This window comes from Phaenicophaeus curvirostris, chromosome 3, assembly GCF_032191515.1.
Source record: "Phaenicophaeus curvirostris isolate KB17595 chromosome 3, BPBGC_Pcur_1.0, whole genome shotgun sequence".
Taxonomy (NCBI): Eukaryota; Metazoa; Chordata; class Aves; order Cuculiformes; family Cuculidae; genus Phaenicophaeus; species Phaenicophaeus curvirostris.
In genome coordinates, this window is record NC_091394.1 from 68340401 (window position 1) to 68356780 (window position 16380).

The 16380-nt window shown below is 39.5% G+C and overlaps 1 protein-coding gene across 2 annotated transcripts in view; it reads left to right on the plus strand.

The window, feature by feature from the left end:
* The first annotated feature begins 238 nt into the window (after positions 1-238).
* Positions 239-16380, plus strand: part of PKIA (cAMP-dependent protein kinase inhibitor alpha) — a 43417-nt gene continuing 27275 nt past the window's right edge. The window contains exon 1 of one of the 2 annotated variants that reach the window (XM_069854252.1): positions 239-262. The gene's annotated coding sequence lies outside the window, so the exon portion shown is untranslated. Of the gene's footprint in view, positions 263-504; positions 603-16380 lie in introns of those variants that run through there. The other variant, XM_069854251.1, reaches the window with a different exon arrangement.

Here is a 16380-nt window from a genome sequence, read left to right on the forward strand (position 1 = left end):
CGTTAACAAAAATAGACGCCCTGCCTACTGGTGGATCTTAAAAATATCAGGACGCCCTTGGTGAGGGAGAAGCGTATCCCGGTGACCTTGGCAGCGACGCCTTTCCTTTCCTCTCCCCTCCCGGGCAGGGAGCAGCCGCCGCCGCCGCCGGAGGAACAGCTGCCGCTGCCCGGGCCGCAGCAGCGCCAGGGAGCACGGGGGCTCTTCCTTCCGAACAGAGACCCGCGCACCGAGCGGGGAGGCTCTCCCCGGGCTCAGCGCGGTACGGCCGGGGCGCGCAGGGCGGTCTCGGTGCGGGACGCGGGGGCTGCAGGAGAGGAGGAGGAGGAGGAGGAGGAAGATGAGGGGCCGCCCCCCCCCCGCTCCTTCTCTCCGCGGCGAGAGCGGAGTGCGGCGGCCCGGGGAGGGGGCGGGGAGGATGACTTCATGCCGCCGGAGCGCCGTGAATTTAGGAGGAGCAGCAGCTGCCGCCGCCGGGATGTGGGGGTGAAGCGCCAGCGGGAGAGCAGCGCGCTCCGCGGGGGGCTCCGCGCCGGCACCACCAGCAGCAGCGGGAGGGAGGGAAGGAGGAAGGAAGATGCGCTGAGCCGGTCGCTGGGAAGGTGAGCGGGGCGGGGGATTCGCTACGAGCCCCGGGAAGGCCGGGCCGGGAGCTGGGGGAGCCTCAGCGCCTCGCTCCCCGCCCGCCTGCCCTCCCTCCTCCCGTGTTTTCCCTGCGAAAGCAGCAGGGCTGCCCTTTTCGGAGCGCGGCGCGTTATCTCTCGCGGCCGGGATGTGCGGTGGCTCGGGGCCAGCTCTCCGCCCGGCATCGCGGTGGGGGGTGCTTTTCCGTGCCCTTGTCGGAAGGGAGATGCCTTTGGCCGGGAGGGAAAGCGGGGAGCAGCGGGGAGCGCTGCGACAGGTGCAGCCCCGCAAGCCCCTCGACCCCGCAGCCCCGCGGTCCCACATCTGCCCCTCCGGCTGCGGGGAAGACGTCGTGAGGCCGAAGGGATCCGGGGGAGCAGAAGCAAAAACGATGTCGCCCCGTTTGCATCTCTAGATTTGGAGGTCGCTTGATGGGGAAGTAAAGGCAGCGTAGGAGCTGAAGAACCAGCCCTTATACCGAAATGGATTCTCTTGGCTTTCTCGGGGCCTTCTCTCTGTGGTTTGTTCCTTTTTCTGTTTTTGTCATAGAATGGTTTGGGTGGAAGAGACCTTAAAGATCACCCAGTTCCAACCCCCCTGCAGTGGGCAGGGACACCTTCCACTGGATCGGGCTGCCCAAGGCCCCATCCAACCTGGCCTTGGGACAAACAAAATAGCCGCAAAATTTAAATGCCTCTTTTTGCTTAATGGAAGAATTAGCGAGTTGCTCTTCAGTCATTTCTTCCACATCTTCCATGGAAAAACAAGTATGTGCAGCGTTGTGACTTGGCCGTTGATATCGCACGTTGTTTGTGGTGCGTACAGCATTTGATTAACGGTCTCTTGAGATTGAGTAGAAGGGAAAAATCTGCTTGGCCTATGCTTCTGTCTGACATGTTGGTGATTTTGCGGTTTGTTTTTACTTTGTTCTGCTCAAAATAAGGTTGCTTTAAAGCAGGCATGTCAAAGCAGGAGGATAGGGTTGGCATGCAGAGGCAGATGATTAGAATGAACACTATCAGCATACACGAACAGTTAATAACTCTGTGTTTTGGTTTGAGAGCGGAAACAATAATTGTCCCTTTGGGAAGAAAACCCTAGGGTAATAATTTGTTCTTAATGAAAGAAGGAACCAGGATATTGGAACCTGAAGGATATTTTATTGCATGTCCATTTATATGTATGTTCATCTTAAAGGATCCTCTTATCCTATGTGTCCACAGAGCAGCTGACGCGGTTGTGGGATCCCCAGTTGTGGTTGAAGCCTCTGGTCATGGTGCTGCAATGACAGAAGTAGTACTTAGGGTGGTAACAGGTAGTTGCTGGGTCTGGTGTCATTATTTCTGGGAACAGGTTTAAATACATTTATTTTTTTCCTGTACAACACTTGGGAGATGGAGTTATGACATCTCTACTGCTTTTTGCTTTCTAGAAAAGACTATGGCTGGCTGTCGCAGGGGATGAATGTTGTGATCATTTGCTGATTTATCCTCTAACTGCCATTTGCTGTAAAAAGAAGCTGTTGCTAGTTTCAGATGTTTCTCATATTAGTCCAGCCATTCTATAGAAGATCATTTTTTTCACCAAAGCGTGCGTGAGTAATGTTGTTGTAAGTACAGGGTAGTATGAGTTCTCACTAATGTTAGCACAGTAAATTTAGCTCTTTGTGCAAACCCAAGTAATATTTCAAAAGACCGATAGTTAACAAATTTTGAAAGAGTATGGTGACAGGGATGAAGGAGTACTTAACCAAGAGCCCTACATCATGGCAGATGTGAACGTGCATCTGATTGGTTTGATGCTGAAAACTTGAATTGCTTTTTTTTTTTATCTGATGTGTCCTCCAAAGGCAGGTGGTGTAATCATGCAAAATGCAAGAGTGCATGTGCATGTGTCCACAGAAAAAATGTATATTTAATTATCAGTGTAAATTTAATTTCTCTTACAGTAACTTCTATACCTCTGCCAAGCAAAGAAAAGTGTCTTGGTTAGTCTGGGGCATCAGCCCCACTGACTGGAAGAACAGACTAGTTGGCCAGCTGGTTGATGCCAGACAGACTGGGTAGCAGCTGACATTTAACTGTCTTTTCCTCAGAGGCTCTGCTGCTTTGGAACTCCTCATCGGGGTTAGTTCTTCACATTTGTAAGAGCTTAATTATCTTTGAGATTTCTAGGCCACAGTCAGCCTTTGAACCAGCACGTTCATTTAACCAAAGTTATGAGTGGGGCCCAGATGGGTATGTTTGCATAAGGCTTGCTTCCTTAGGAGAACAAACTGGAAAACTTAATAACCTTGAATGCACTTGCAGTTCCAGAGGTTTCATTTCTCTTCTAGTCCTTTCCAAGGGGGGAAATGAAACAGTTAAGTTAAAATGTATTCTCTTATTATGAGCATGTTTAAAGTTGATGTTTATTAAATGCTGTTTGAACTAACTGAAATAACTACATTCCAGCTCAAGCATGTAATTTTTCAGTTATGTTAGTACTGGGCTTTGATTTGGATTATTTTCCCCAAATTCAAAATTCCTTAAAGGAAGGCTTGAGCAGGATGTGGATGAACAGATACTGCACAGTGAACATAAGACTCTGTATTGTAGCATGTGCAAACAACCAAGAGTATTTTATCAGTAGTGGTACCATTTTTTTTCTTCTAACGAATGTTTTGACGCTTTTCAAATGCATGCCATATATGTGCATTAGCTAACATTTCTAGGTGAGAAAAGATTTTCATGTAAGAAATAAATACCAGGCATAAACTTAAACTTTGTCTTGTACTATGTGAATGGATTTCATGTTGGACTCTTTTATGATTGTCAGTAGAATATCTTTATTGGAGTGCCCATGTAGTAACTGCAGAGGTAGCAATTGTTAGGAAGAACTAAGAGCTTTATCCATTTAGAATATGTCAGTGCTGGGAACAAGACAGGCATTATTAAGTACCCTTTTTTTTTTTCATGAATTTGACCTAATCAAGTAAGTCAGCACTTCACAACCAAGGTAATGAGCCCCTAGGCCTAATATAAAATATGGAGATAAAAGTACACAATTCATGTATGCCTCTTGCAAAAGCAAGCTGATTAAAGTCTTCCTCTTGAAGAGGACTGCTTGTGACAGCAACGCAAGCACTAATCCATTTTTATGTATTAGTTTAATGATGCATTGAGAGGCTAGTTTCAAGAAAGTCTTCATATTGTATACTCTTACAAAATCATTCTATTAAAACGCCATTATAAAAGAAAGGATCTGATTGTACAAGAACTGTATGCTTTCAGTATTTATCCCTGTCATTAAATATAAACATATCAGCATAGAAAAATAACACAAAATTAATTCTTTCATAAGAGAGTTGGTTCAAATGACTTAGCCAAATGCCAGATCAAATTGTTTATTTTTTTTTCCTTTTATTCTTACAGTAGAACCAGTAAGATATAATATTTTGCATGTGTGTGTCCTTCCTTAACATACTGAAGATACACGGGATTTCTGAGCCGGTCGCATTTCTGCAGTGGTAAAATGATTCCAGGGTATCTCTGCCCTTCTTCCCTGAGTGACACAAGTATAAAACATGAACTCTGCAGAAGAGCTCCAGTGGAAGAATTTCCATGTCCTCTAGGGTGTAGTTCTCTCTAGTAGAATTTGTTTTGTTTTCTAACCTTTATTAAAAATTAATTCAAAAATTGGCTACGTTGCTGTTCTTTCAGTTTATAGGACTCATGAGCAATTTAACCTGCCCTCTGTTCAGAAGTATTTTAAAGCAATTGGCTGATCTTTGCACAGTTATGCATCCCTTTCTGCGCTAATGTTCCAGTGATTCATCAGATGTGATAGGCAAATAGGTCTAACTCCAACACAATTTTAGTTTCTCTTAGTTTGACTGCTCTTTTTGTCACATCTTTGTTCGAGCAACTACTCCAAGGACCCAAAGGTCTATCAAAGTTGTCTTGTCAGTTGTCAGTTAGCCTGTAACATGTGCTGCAGCTTTAACAAGATCATATACATTTTAATATATCTATATAATTATATATATTATATAATATATATATTTGCTAACTATTCACTCATTTGCCTTCTACCTCCTACAGAATTTCCACTTACACATATGGTGAGCACATAACTGTGGTGAAACGGTCTCACCACCTGTTGTTTTAAAATAGCACAGATGCTTATTAATGGTCCTTCCATGATACTGTTTATAGTACATATTAAACCTCACTTAAAATACTATGGATCATATTGGTAAAGGATATTATTATTTCAGCAGCAGCATTAACTTGGTTCCTGTTCGGCATCTCTACTTAAGTTGTTGAGTTTTCGTAGGCAGGAGAGAGGTAAACCCCATAAGAGAGTCAAAGCTGTGATGCTTAATGAAAAAGCTGTTAGTGAAGCCTGTACACCACAAGGTGTTCTGTGAACATGAGTTTAGATACCTGATGTACTTGAAGATCTGCAAAAAGAGTGCACAGATTCTCTGCGCTCAGAGGCCTTGTGCTCAGCTGATGTGAACTACTTCAGTCCAAGGCTTGAAAGCCAAGTCTTCATGCTTCAAAGAAAAGGGACAATAAATAATAGCAGAACTTGGGCTTTGATCAAGACTGTCTCCTAATATGTGTTTCTCATGGAAAAGTCAGTTCTATACTGACTAAACTAAATTTAGGTAAACAAATGTTCTGTCATTTCGCTGTATTTTTTTGTCTAGTCTAATGAGTGCCTTGGATTCTCAATTTGCTTTCAAAGAATTTCTAAAATTCTGCCTAGTTTTTCTGGGCTGTAACTCTAGATTTATCCTTGATTGCATTTTTTTATCATATTTGTTCAAAGTAGAAATTAAAAATATGTTTTTACTTAGTAAACATCTATCCACAAGTGGATCAAGAAAAGTTCTCGATGTTAAGTGGCAGTTCACTATCATTCTCACTTCACTGAGATGTAGATTTAAAAGGGCAGTCGGGATAAACAGACTCTGCTACTTTCAAACTTCCCAAAATGCTTGCTTAAGGCACAGAAAACTCTTGATATCTGCATGTTGCTAGTGAATTCCAAGAAAATTCTTCTACAGTGCTGAAAGAATATAACAAAAACCAAACAAACAAAAAAAAGGGAATGAAACCTGTTTCTTATTTAAGTTCCACAAAAGTTCTTGGGAACTATGGGAGCATGATTTTTTTTTTTAAATTAAATAATATTCCTATGGTGCATGACAGATGACATTGATTGGTTGAGCTTACTAGAGCTAATAAATTAAAAAGTAATTGTTCGCACTAGAACAGTGGCTGTCACGTGCCTGTTCAAACAGTATAGGATGGACAAAAACCTCTTCTTTTTCAGGAAAGCTGTGTGGAATAACACTATAGACATAGCCTATAAGAATATAAATCTGTTATTAAGATAAGAGTGCTGGCAAAATTCCAGTAAAGGGTGCTTAGAGAAATAATGCATAAATTAAATGGAATAATCATCGTTTGGTACTCCCAATATTTAGTGCTCAGCATTGGTTAGGAGTTCTGTGAATATAAAGTAATGTTTGCACTATTACATTTAATCCCAGGGTGCATTGTGTCTTCACTGAACTGTGTTTGGTTGATCTATTTTATATTTTATATTCTCAGTCTCCACGGTATCCTTTGGCAATTATATGATTCAGTGTAGGCAGAGTTGAAGGAAGTAAATCTTTTTGATTTACCTTAAAATTTGTTGCCTAATGATTTAATTAGGGGTCTTTTAATTGTCATGATGTGCAAAATGTTAAACAATTTTTTCAGTTTCTTATGAGTCATGATTTCACATGCCTATCACATTTTCTTTTTCCTTAAGAACAGAGTTGTGTTGATGTGTTTTCTCCTGCATATATAGATGCTGATCCATATCTGATTGATTCTTTGTAACTTTTTTATACACCTCCTGCAAATTTTTTTATACTATGCAATGGTTGGAAATTAGAAGCTTCATTTAGTAGCATCATAGTTTCTATTTCTGTTACATTCCTTTCCCAGTTTTTCTTTTTACTATGCCTATTTTGTTCCAGTTTACATTTCAGTTGGGCTGATCTCTGGTGTCCCTGTTTGGTTCATTTTCATTGTAGGATCAGTGCAAAAATATGTTTGTGTGACTGGAAGTAGCTGGTAGCATTAACAGAAGACTTAAAAACCTACATCAAAAATATGTATTTTAAATGTAAGCAAGAACGAATCATAGTGTAAAGCCTTGTAGATCAAGAGAGATTCAGTAATAAAGCCCCTTTGTTTTGTATTACTCTTGGTTTGAAGTAGTGGGATGATGGCAGCTTTACTGATTTGGGCTATTTGTAAGCTCAGACACGGCAAGCAGGAAAAAAGAGAACAGGATTCATTAATGCATATAATAATTGGAGCATGTGAAAAAAATTCAGACGCTAAAAGGCAGGCATAATGTGAAACACAAAAAAAAAAAAACCACAAAAAAAAACAAAAAAAAACCCAAACCCCAAAACAACCCAGACTAAAAATAGACTGCTGCGTTTTAAGTAACTGTTATTTGTAAGGTCTCGTGGAGTCAAAGCATTATGAGAGATATGAATGGAGTGAATATAGAAGCTGTATGACTTGCGAAAGAGACCGCTTATCAAAATTGTTTTCAGTATGCCTTAAAAGCCTAAGGAAACCACAGCTTCTTGTCAGTGAAGTAAGCCCATTTTGTCTTACATCTGTTTTATACAGGCTGCTAATATTTACATTCAATTCTTAGAGAAATGCCAAAACCTTTTTCCACGCAGAATATTTACTCTGAATAGGGAGACGTTTAAGTTATCCTGAATAACTAGAGGCCTTTTTGAACACGTTTTGTTTTGGTTTTAATGTGTTGATTTGCCTGCAGGGAGTTCAGGTGTTGATCTGTTGAATGACAGCTATAACATTATAAGATAGTAAAGAACTGTATAATGTTAGTGTCATTCACTCTGAGTGACAATGTGCATAAATAATGCCACCACTGCTACGTGCCCTTTTAGAGTATAATTTTTGTATCTATATCTAATGTGGTACTAGTAGGGCCTGACTGGGGCAACGGCAATATTTTTTTTTTAATTTAATGAAAGCAAAACCACTTGTAAATGGTGAAAAACAGGTGCAGAGCCTTCACCCATCCCCAGCACATGCACAGAGCATCTCCAGAACAAATACAGTTTCAATGGGTATTTATAGAAGATGAACAAGATAGCCACGCAGACGAAGAAACAGAGATACTGTGTAAGAAATTTAAGCATGTAACTTTGCTTGCTCCCTGATGCTTTAGTATCCATTATATGTTCATGTAACAGTAGGCTTTTAGTATATAGAAAGCTAATAATGGGGAATGATTTCAGTAGCACATAAAGAAGGGATTGTATGCAGATGTTTTGCATGGTATGATGCATTAGCTAATTGTCACTCTATAAAGAAGATACTCTTCAATTGTACACTCTTCATGTTTATGCACTTGCTGTACAGACCAAAGAGCAGAAAGTATTTCTGTTATCCTCTTTTTCTTAGATACTGGGAAAATCTATTGTTTGTGTAGCACCTTTCATCATTGAAGACCTCAAAACAATTTACAGCACTTCCATTTTCATTGACAACATTTGCAAGTGAGGGATGAAAGCTGCTATTTAAACATTTTTTCCCACAGTTGTATGCCTGATAAGACTGCAGATCAGGGAGTTTATTTATGCTAATCTCTAGAAAAAGGTACTTATTTTTATTGAGAGCTGCAGCACACTGAACCATGCTATTTCCTTCCAAGCAGAAAATTCTCTTTCCTATCACTTCTATGCCTCATAGAAGCAATTTTCGAACGCCATTCATCCATTACAGACTGCAGATATGCTTCTTAATCAGTGTTGCTAGTGGGACAACACACTATGCAAATGTATTTAGTGTAAGTTTACTAGATTCTCCAAGTCTGCTCTTTGTTAGCGTTTCTGTTCTTCCGTCCTTCCCTAGCCCTTTTGGTTTGGCTAAGCCAGGCACTGGTTCTTCTTTTGCAAGTTTTGCAAGTATATTTTGTCAGTAAGTAAAATTTTTGAATTTATAGTTGGGTATCTCCCATGGTATTTTATAAATATGTGTCCTTAACTACTCTCCCATACATCTATTTGCAGACTAACAGATTGCAATCTGAAATCAAATTCAGACAAGCAAACTACAAGGCAGAATTCTAGAAAGAAGAACATTTTAGCACTGTTCCGGGGTCAGGATCCAATAGGAAGATGCCAATCTTCTTATGGTGATATGTTGCACTAATTTCCTACTGCAGTAGGAGGAAAGAAGTGCCATAAGCGTTCAAGTTTACCTGCTTTCTGGGCTGTGTGATCTGAGCCAGTTACTAAATGTTGTGTGTTCTCTGAGCCTTAGGCTGCACCCAAGCACCTTGTTTTGTGTTGAGGCATGCTTTTCGCAAGTGGGCTTTTCTCTCCAGCTCCTCCTGAGAGAAGCAGTGTGTCTGTGCTTAGTAGTGATTCATTACACTTTCCTCTTCAGGCTGCTCTTCAGCATCTTCTTTCATAATTATATTCTTCTATGAATTTTGGTGGCAACTATGGGGGCTTTAAAGGGTTTTTTTGTTTGTTTTTTATAGAACAGATTTCAGCAGTATCAGAGTTACAATCTTTGCTTAAACAATAGTTAAATAATACTTCATTTAAACTCAGTGAATACTGCTGAGCACTAGAGCAGTTTTGTATATGGCTGTTAAACTGTTGCCAAGTATTTCTGTACAGTTTTGGCTTGTGTCAACTTGTTCTTCTGAACAACTCCAAAACTTGTTCTGGGAATTGGTGTGGATTAGGTGCCATTTCCCAGTGGGTAATTTGAATGATGTTTAGAAAATAATTTCTCCTGTTAGAAGCCTTTTAGTTTACCTGACTTTGCATTGATGTGGTTGCTGTTGAGGCAGGCCAGATTTTCAGCTAATTTGTCTGGCTCTTCTCTGCTCAAACTGATGAGAACAGTGGAACCATGCTTTCTACGCATCCTGTGAAATCTGTCTTTCAACCTATGTTCCTTCTGTGATGCTCTTCTTGAGCACTTACTTAATCATATCTGCTGTTTGCTCTGTTGAGAGAATTTCGGCTCACCATCCCCCTTCCTGAAGTATTCTTGTTCTGCTCAGAGAACAGTAATTCCAGTGAAGTGTTTGAAATTATCTGTTCACTGAGCATGTTCGAAGGTGTCAAGGAAGGCAGAGATACATTTTAGAGTATCACGGCTTTCGTAGTAGTAGTTGTAGAGGTTTTCAGTGGTTTTAATCTCTACATGTGTTTATTTTGTGTTTAAGTATGATGTGACAATCCAGGAGAAGTCAGTTTAACACTTCAGTTTTGTTGATTTTCCTTATGTAGTGGTAATTTATAAAAGTGGTTAACATTCTGATAATGGTGTCCAAAATACTAGGCTTTTCTTTTCGCCAAGGGCTGTCTTTCTTCAGAGATTCTTGTGTAAGTAAAGACATAGATGTGGGCAGGTTGGAAAAGAAAACATAAATAGGAGTTGACTGTCCACAGAAAGAATGGGAGTGTGGATCTAGTGAGGGTTTTCCAGGGTAAGTCAAATGCAGAACAACTTATTTGTATACATGTACTAATGTTGCTATGTCAGTTGTTTGTCCAATGGGTGAGATTTTTCTCTCCTCCACGCAGGGCCTTGTCTGTGGAACTAAAGAATGGGAGACAAATATAAGGAAAGAAGTAGTTCCTCTTATAAAGATTAATAATAACAAAACTTGACTAAAAGTAACGGTAGCTCTGATCTCTGAACTTTTCCTCTCCTTTTTTTCTTTTCTGCATGTGTCTGTATTTGCATGGTAGTCAGGTGCTTTTGTTGCATAGTTTGGGCATAAAGACTTCTTATAGACTAAGTCTTCTGTGTTGGGTTTCTGTTGTGCACTGGGTTGGTTTTAGGTTCCTACTTTTCTGTCCAACTGGCCAACTCATTTAAAGCTAAAATCTTAGACCTAACATGGAGGCTGTTTATATTCAACCCAGCTGGTATATCACTAAATTAAAAAATAGTCAGAGAAGCATGAAAGGATTCGGTAGGATTAAATAGCAAAGCATGAGGGTTGCAGCCTTTTAAAGCTAAAAGCAAACGAAAGAGAGAGAGAGAGAGGCATTAATTGTGAGAGGTTAACATGTAAAATGGGATTGAGAAGAGAAAATTCTTCAAATCGTTTCAGCTACTGAATGCATTGAACCAGGGGTCTTCAGTTTACAAGTGATAAAGAGAGATAGAAAAGAAGCCTATTAAGGACAGAGTAAAGAAAAATTATTGAGATTGCTGTTATAACACACCTCCCCCCTTAATCAGCTCTCTGTGAAAAGGATCTCTTCTCCCCTACCCGTGAGTGTGGTTTTAGACATATTTGTCCAGAATTGTTGGTTGTTTAAGGTGACATGGATGACATCTGAGAGCAAGAAGTCAAGTATCCTTATGCTTCTATAAATAAAGATGTGTGGAAAGTCCGGGAGGACACTGACTTGCCTTTTAACTGAAAGGGCTAACTATTCCTAAGTTTAATTCAAGTCATCTTCAAGCGTTTTATAAGTCAAAACCTAACCAAAGCAGAGCACAGGTCACTTTCTCTTTGTGTCTCCCCTTCCCTATCTATTGACTGCTTCAAGAGCTTCGCGTAGAACTTAATGAAAACACATTCTGGCTTTTTTAGTTATTGCTTATTTTCACCTGGGAGAACTGCACACAACTGTATCTGACAATGACTCCTGAAGGATCCTTTGTCATCTTCTGAAAGTCCTTTTGCCTCTCAACACAAGAGGAGTAAGCCAAGACGGGAATAAGCTTGAAAATGCCAAGCTGAGTGCTTCACCATCTGCTCTTGGATCATCCACAGCACACCTACTTGAACAAGTACACGTCCTTACCATGGAAACTGGAATTGGGATGCAGAGAATGGGAATGCCTAGGTCTCATCCAGACATTTAATCATGACAAATCTGTAGTGTACTTGTGAAACAAGCAACTTTAACATAACCAGAATCTCATTTTTTTTCTTCTCACTGACTGGCATGTTTTGCTGTTTTTAATACAGGCAAGTGTTTTGCGTTTTTTTGAGTTTCTTCTCATCTCAAAATGACAGAAGCCACTCTACTACCTGCACTAAGCAATGCTCTAGCCCTTTTATTTGCTTGAGCAGCTCCAGCAGGTTTGTGGCACAGTATGGCTTAGCCCTAGCTTTCTGATGAAAATTTCTTTTTTTGCAAGTAATTTCTATTTCCACAATTGCTTGGAAAAGGATGTACTTGGTGCTTTCTCATCTATATGAAGCAGAAGGAAAACTGCATATTTAGACACGTGAGGCTTGTCTCAACATGCAATCATTCTGCCAGATATTTTGAGGCAGCTAAAAATGGCTTTACTTCATTAACCTATTCAGAAAGAAAGTAGTTTACCAACTTGTCATTTGTAGTCTTCACTACTTGAAGTGCCCTTCTGATAAGATAATTCATATAATAGCTGAAGTAATTTTGACTTCTTCCTCAAACTTCTTACGAGAAGACCTAGGCAAGAAAGAACTCTTATTTCTAAGGCATATTTTTCTACAAGCCTTCGATGAAGTCTGTTTATTTCTGTGGAACTTCTATGGCATCCTTCTTGTATTCGCGTGACACCTGTGACCAGTTTGCTAGTCTGTTTCTCTTACTATGCTTATATAAGCTACTAAAAAGAGTGGATTTTTTTGTCCTGTATTGTTGGATAAAGCTTGCTCAAAAAAATCCCCAACAGTGCCACCCAAATTTAAATTAAACTGTTCGCCTTTAAATTAAACTGTTCACTGTTCCTTCTTCCATGCTCCTGTACTCTTCACTTGAATATATTGGAATAGTAAGGAAGTTACAGGAGTTAAAAAGATAGCTAGTATAATGTCTTTTACAAAAAAAGGTAAATATGCTGACTTAGTTACCAAGGTCTATTGATCTAATATGACCCCCAGGCAAAACAGTAGAAAAAGTTATACACTTTTCACTTAAAGCTTTGAAGGACAGAATTATAATTAGTACAGATGGCTGATGAACAAAAGATCTTGTCAAAGAGATCCTGGTGTGCTGGCTTTATATATTTTGGAGATGACAGGTTTGGCTATAGGCTGAATAGTGTGTTTTACTTGGTGAAAACTGAACTTAATGCCATTTCACGTATGCCAACTCAAACAGCTCTTGTTTGTTACCTGCCAGGTTCACTGCTTAGTTCCAGATGTGATGCAACACGATGGGAGACAGATACAGCAGAACACACAGCGTGTTAAGTTCATACCTATGTCTTACTCACTGATGCTTTCTTGAACCTGTCATGTAGGTTTAATGAATGTCTTCCCAACATGTTCATGGTGGTTTTTAGATTGGTATGGACCCAGACTGTGAAAAGACTTCTAAAAGATGGAGTAGTTACAAGATTCTTACCAGCTCAGAAAATACTGATAAGTCCCTGTCTGATGACAATTATGTAGGTTTCCCTTTCTTGCTCAGTTTCTGCAATATTTGTGGGTGTTCCCTTCCATTTCTCTCTGTTCCCTGACCTCCCAACACACCAAGAAAGAAAAGTAAGGGAGAAGTTTCTTCTACATTAGCAAGTAGAAACAGAATTCAGAAGTAGTCTAAAGGGCTGTGCGTATCTAGAGAGCTACATGATTTTGTCCAGTTTCTGTATTTTCCCAATGGAAAAATTTGTTGTCCTGTTGATAACTTACCTTGACCCCAAAACATTCTATTTTTTCTTAAAATAAAACTTTGAAACCAAAGAATTACAAATTAAATTTACTTGTTCTAAAGTGTTGGTAGTCAGAATGTTGTTCAAATATAGCAAAATTTGCCAACAGTATGCTAAAATTCTTAAGGTTTACTAAGTATGTTTGTTAGATGAATTCAGAGATGGCAGACAAGAAATTAAGAGTTCTCCCAGGCCTTTTTAAAAACCTTTATGACTAGTGTTTTTCTGACTCTTTATATTTAATGTATCTGCCTTCGTGTTCGTTGCAAATTTATTTATTAAATCCACCAAAATGTTCACTTTCTTCCTGGAAAACTAGGAAAACAATGAAACTGGGCATTTCTGTTACCTTCCATATGATTCATCACTTTGTTTGCCACATTTAAATGTTTTTCACCTCATTAATTCCTTGTGATTATATTGTGTGTCTTGATTATTTCTACTTTGTTTGTACTGGACAATATGAGCTTTGTTTTGTCTTTTTGCATTTTGAACTTTGGTACAGGCTGTTCTCCATTAGAGCTCTTTGTTCCATCTGCAACAGGGGAAGATTCTTCCAGACATCAGCACATTGCTTAAAAATCAAAAGGAGGGCTTAATGTCACATAATCTTCCCTACTAGTCTTGTAGCAGATATAATGAAGACTTGACTGCTGTGAAAACAGAAAGCTGCCAGCTGTGCCATATGCATGTTATCTAGTAGCATGAAGAGAACCTCTTGTACAAGTTGCAGTCAGAGGATGCTGCCTGGGTCTTTGAAATTAATTATTGAAAATGATGTGGGAATCACAAGATGAAGAAATGGAAAAAGAAAGTCACCAGTTATAATGATTAAGATTTTTTGAGGCATCTCTGAGTATGTATTTAGAAATATAAACCAAACAAACAAACAAAAAAAAAACCCCAAAAATACCCCTAACTTATAAACTACTTGTTTTTCAGTGCTGTGGCCGAAACTGCATATGATAGTTGCCCTTGTAGAATACTCTATCTTCAGCCTCTAGCAGTTTAAGCTCACTCTGTTTTTGTATCCCTCCAGTTTGTTTTTGTTTTTTTTTCACAAAGGACAGATATGAAGGTCAGCTCTGTTTTCTAGACTATACAGCTCAGTAATTGTTTCATGCCATCTAACTATTGCTTTTTTACCCGGCTTCTTTTACAAATTCATAGTTTAAAAACAAGCTTAAAGACTGTGAAGAAGTTCATAACCACAATATATCAATGAGAGAACCTTATTGCAAAAATGCATTATGATGTTGTTTTTTCCAGATGCTGTTCACAGATGAATTTTTTTACTACTTTATTTTTCTTTTTCAAAAACTGATTTTAAAATAAGATCTTATTTCAGCCTGCTTGCCCAGTGTTATTCTTAAGCTTTTCTCTTGTGTGCCAATTTATAATGGATATCATTTTTCTGCCTCCTGTCGTATGCTACCTGGCTTGTACATAAGATGTGCATTTTATTAGATAGAATGTGTATATGTGTTAGCAGCAAAATACGTAGCAATGCTCAGCTGTCATCAAGCTCAAGGCCAATGAATATTCTTGTTCTTGCAAATTTAGGAGTTAAATATGGAAATCTTCATCTTCTCTTGAGAAATTAAATATTTTTGACTGTATGTGTAGAATCTGATGAGAATTCAACCAGTGAAAAAAATTCAGTAAAGTTAATTAAAGCTGGTATCCTGAGAATGCTTTGCGTTAATTTTGCATCAGATTATACTTCTACTTTCTGCAACCTTAATTAATCAAATCTTAATGGTTCCTCAATCTATAGCACTGCTTTGGGCTTAGAAAATTCCAGGGGCATGTTCCTAATTGAATATTGGTGTCTGAGGGGGGAAGGAGTAGATATTGGCCCTTTTTTCCAAAGGGGAAATAGACACTAAAGTCTGAGCAGGGAGAAGAGGAAGAGGTAAAGGGCAGCTTGTCCTTCAGGACAAGAAATGGCAGCAGAAGGGAGACAGCAAAGTAATTAACTGGTCTTTCTCCAGAAGAGAGGATGGCGTTTGCTGTGCCTAATTACGCAGACTGTAATTTAAAACACACTGTCTTGATCTAACATTTGGATCTTTCACTGCCTGGTTAATGCAGGTCGTCTGCTTAAGTTTTAGACCTGTGAACAGATATCTAGATTGTCTTTGCCTGAGACCACAAGCTGAGAGGACAGATTGCCTTGTGAGGAGTTAGAACTCTCATCTTGTGGATAAGTGTTGTAGATTAATCCTTTGTATATTAATGGTTTTAGCCTGCAACGTTAACGTGTTGAATTGTACCAGGATACAAAGGAGTATCAATGTTAGTCTAAACCTGGGCTGTAATCTTCTAGCAAGTAGAGAGCTAACATCTGTTTTTATAAACTCTGCAGTTGTGTGATTAAAAGGGCACTATCTAGTTACTTGTATTACGTGTCAGGGAAAACCAAGTGTAAAGTAGGCCAAACTAATATCAGGGAATCATCTTGCCAATATTTAGTTGTGTGTGTGAGCTAAGGGCTGTATTTCACCTATGACATGGTAATAGTGAGAACTTCTAAAACTCACTAATCATGGATTAAACCATATCTCTGTCAACTAGTAGCCTGGTTCTAGTGAGGCTGGTGTCTTGAGTCAGGAAAATGTCTGGAATCTACATCTACCTTTTAGGAGTCTGAATGCAAGACTGCGATCTTCCCTTTTTTACTTGAACTATAAGCATCTAGAACTGCTGGACCGACTGTGCATACCATCTGTCTCTCACCTAAGACTGCTTATGATCTAGTAACTAGGACTCTGATCCTAGTGTCCTTGCAGTCACTTGGATGGCTGGATAAAAAAGGGACATTTGACATACCAACTCAAGTTTAGAGAGGCTGCCAAAGCCATTATGAGGCTGTACCAAAGCCCATGTTTGAGCAGGGGCCAAGGAAACTCTGTTCAGTATGGTGATGACTTTACAAGGAGGTTTAACTGCACTACCGAATGATGTGTTATGGAGATGATGTAGACTTTTCCTGGAGGCTTCCAACAGAAGTGTAGGTAGCAGTGGT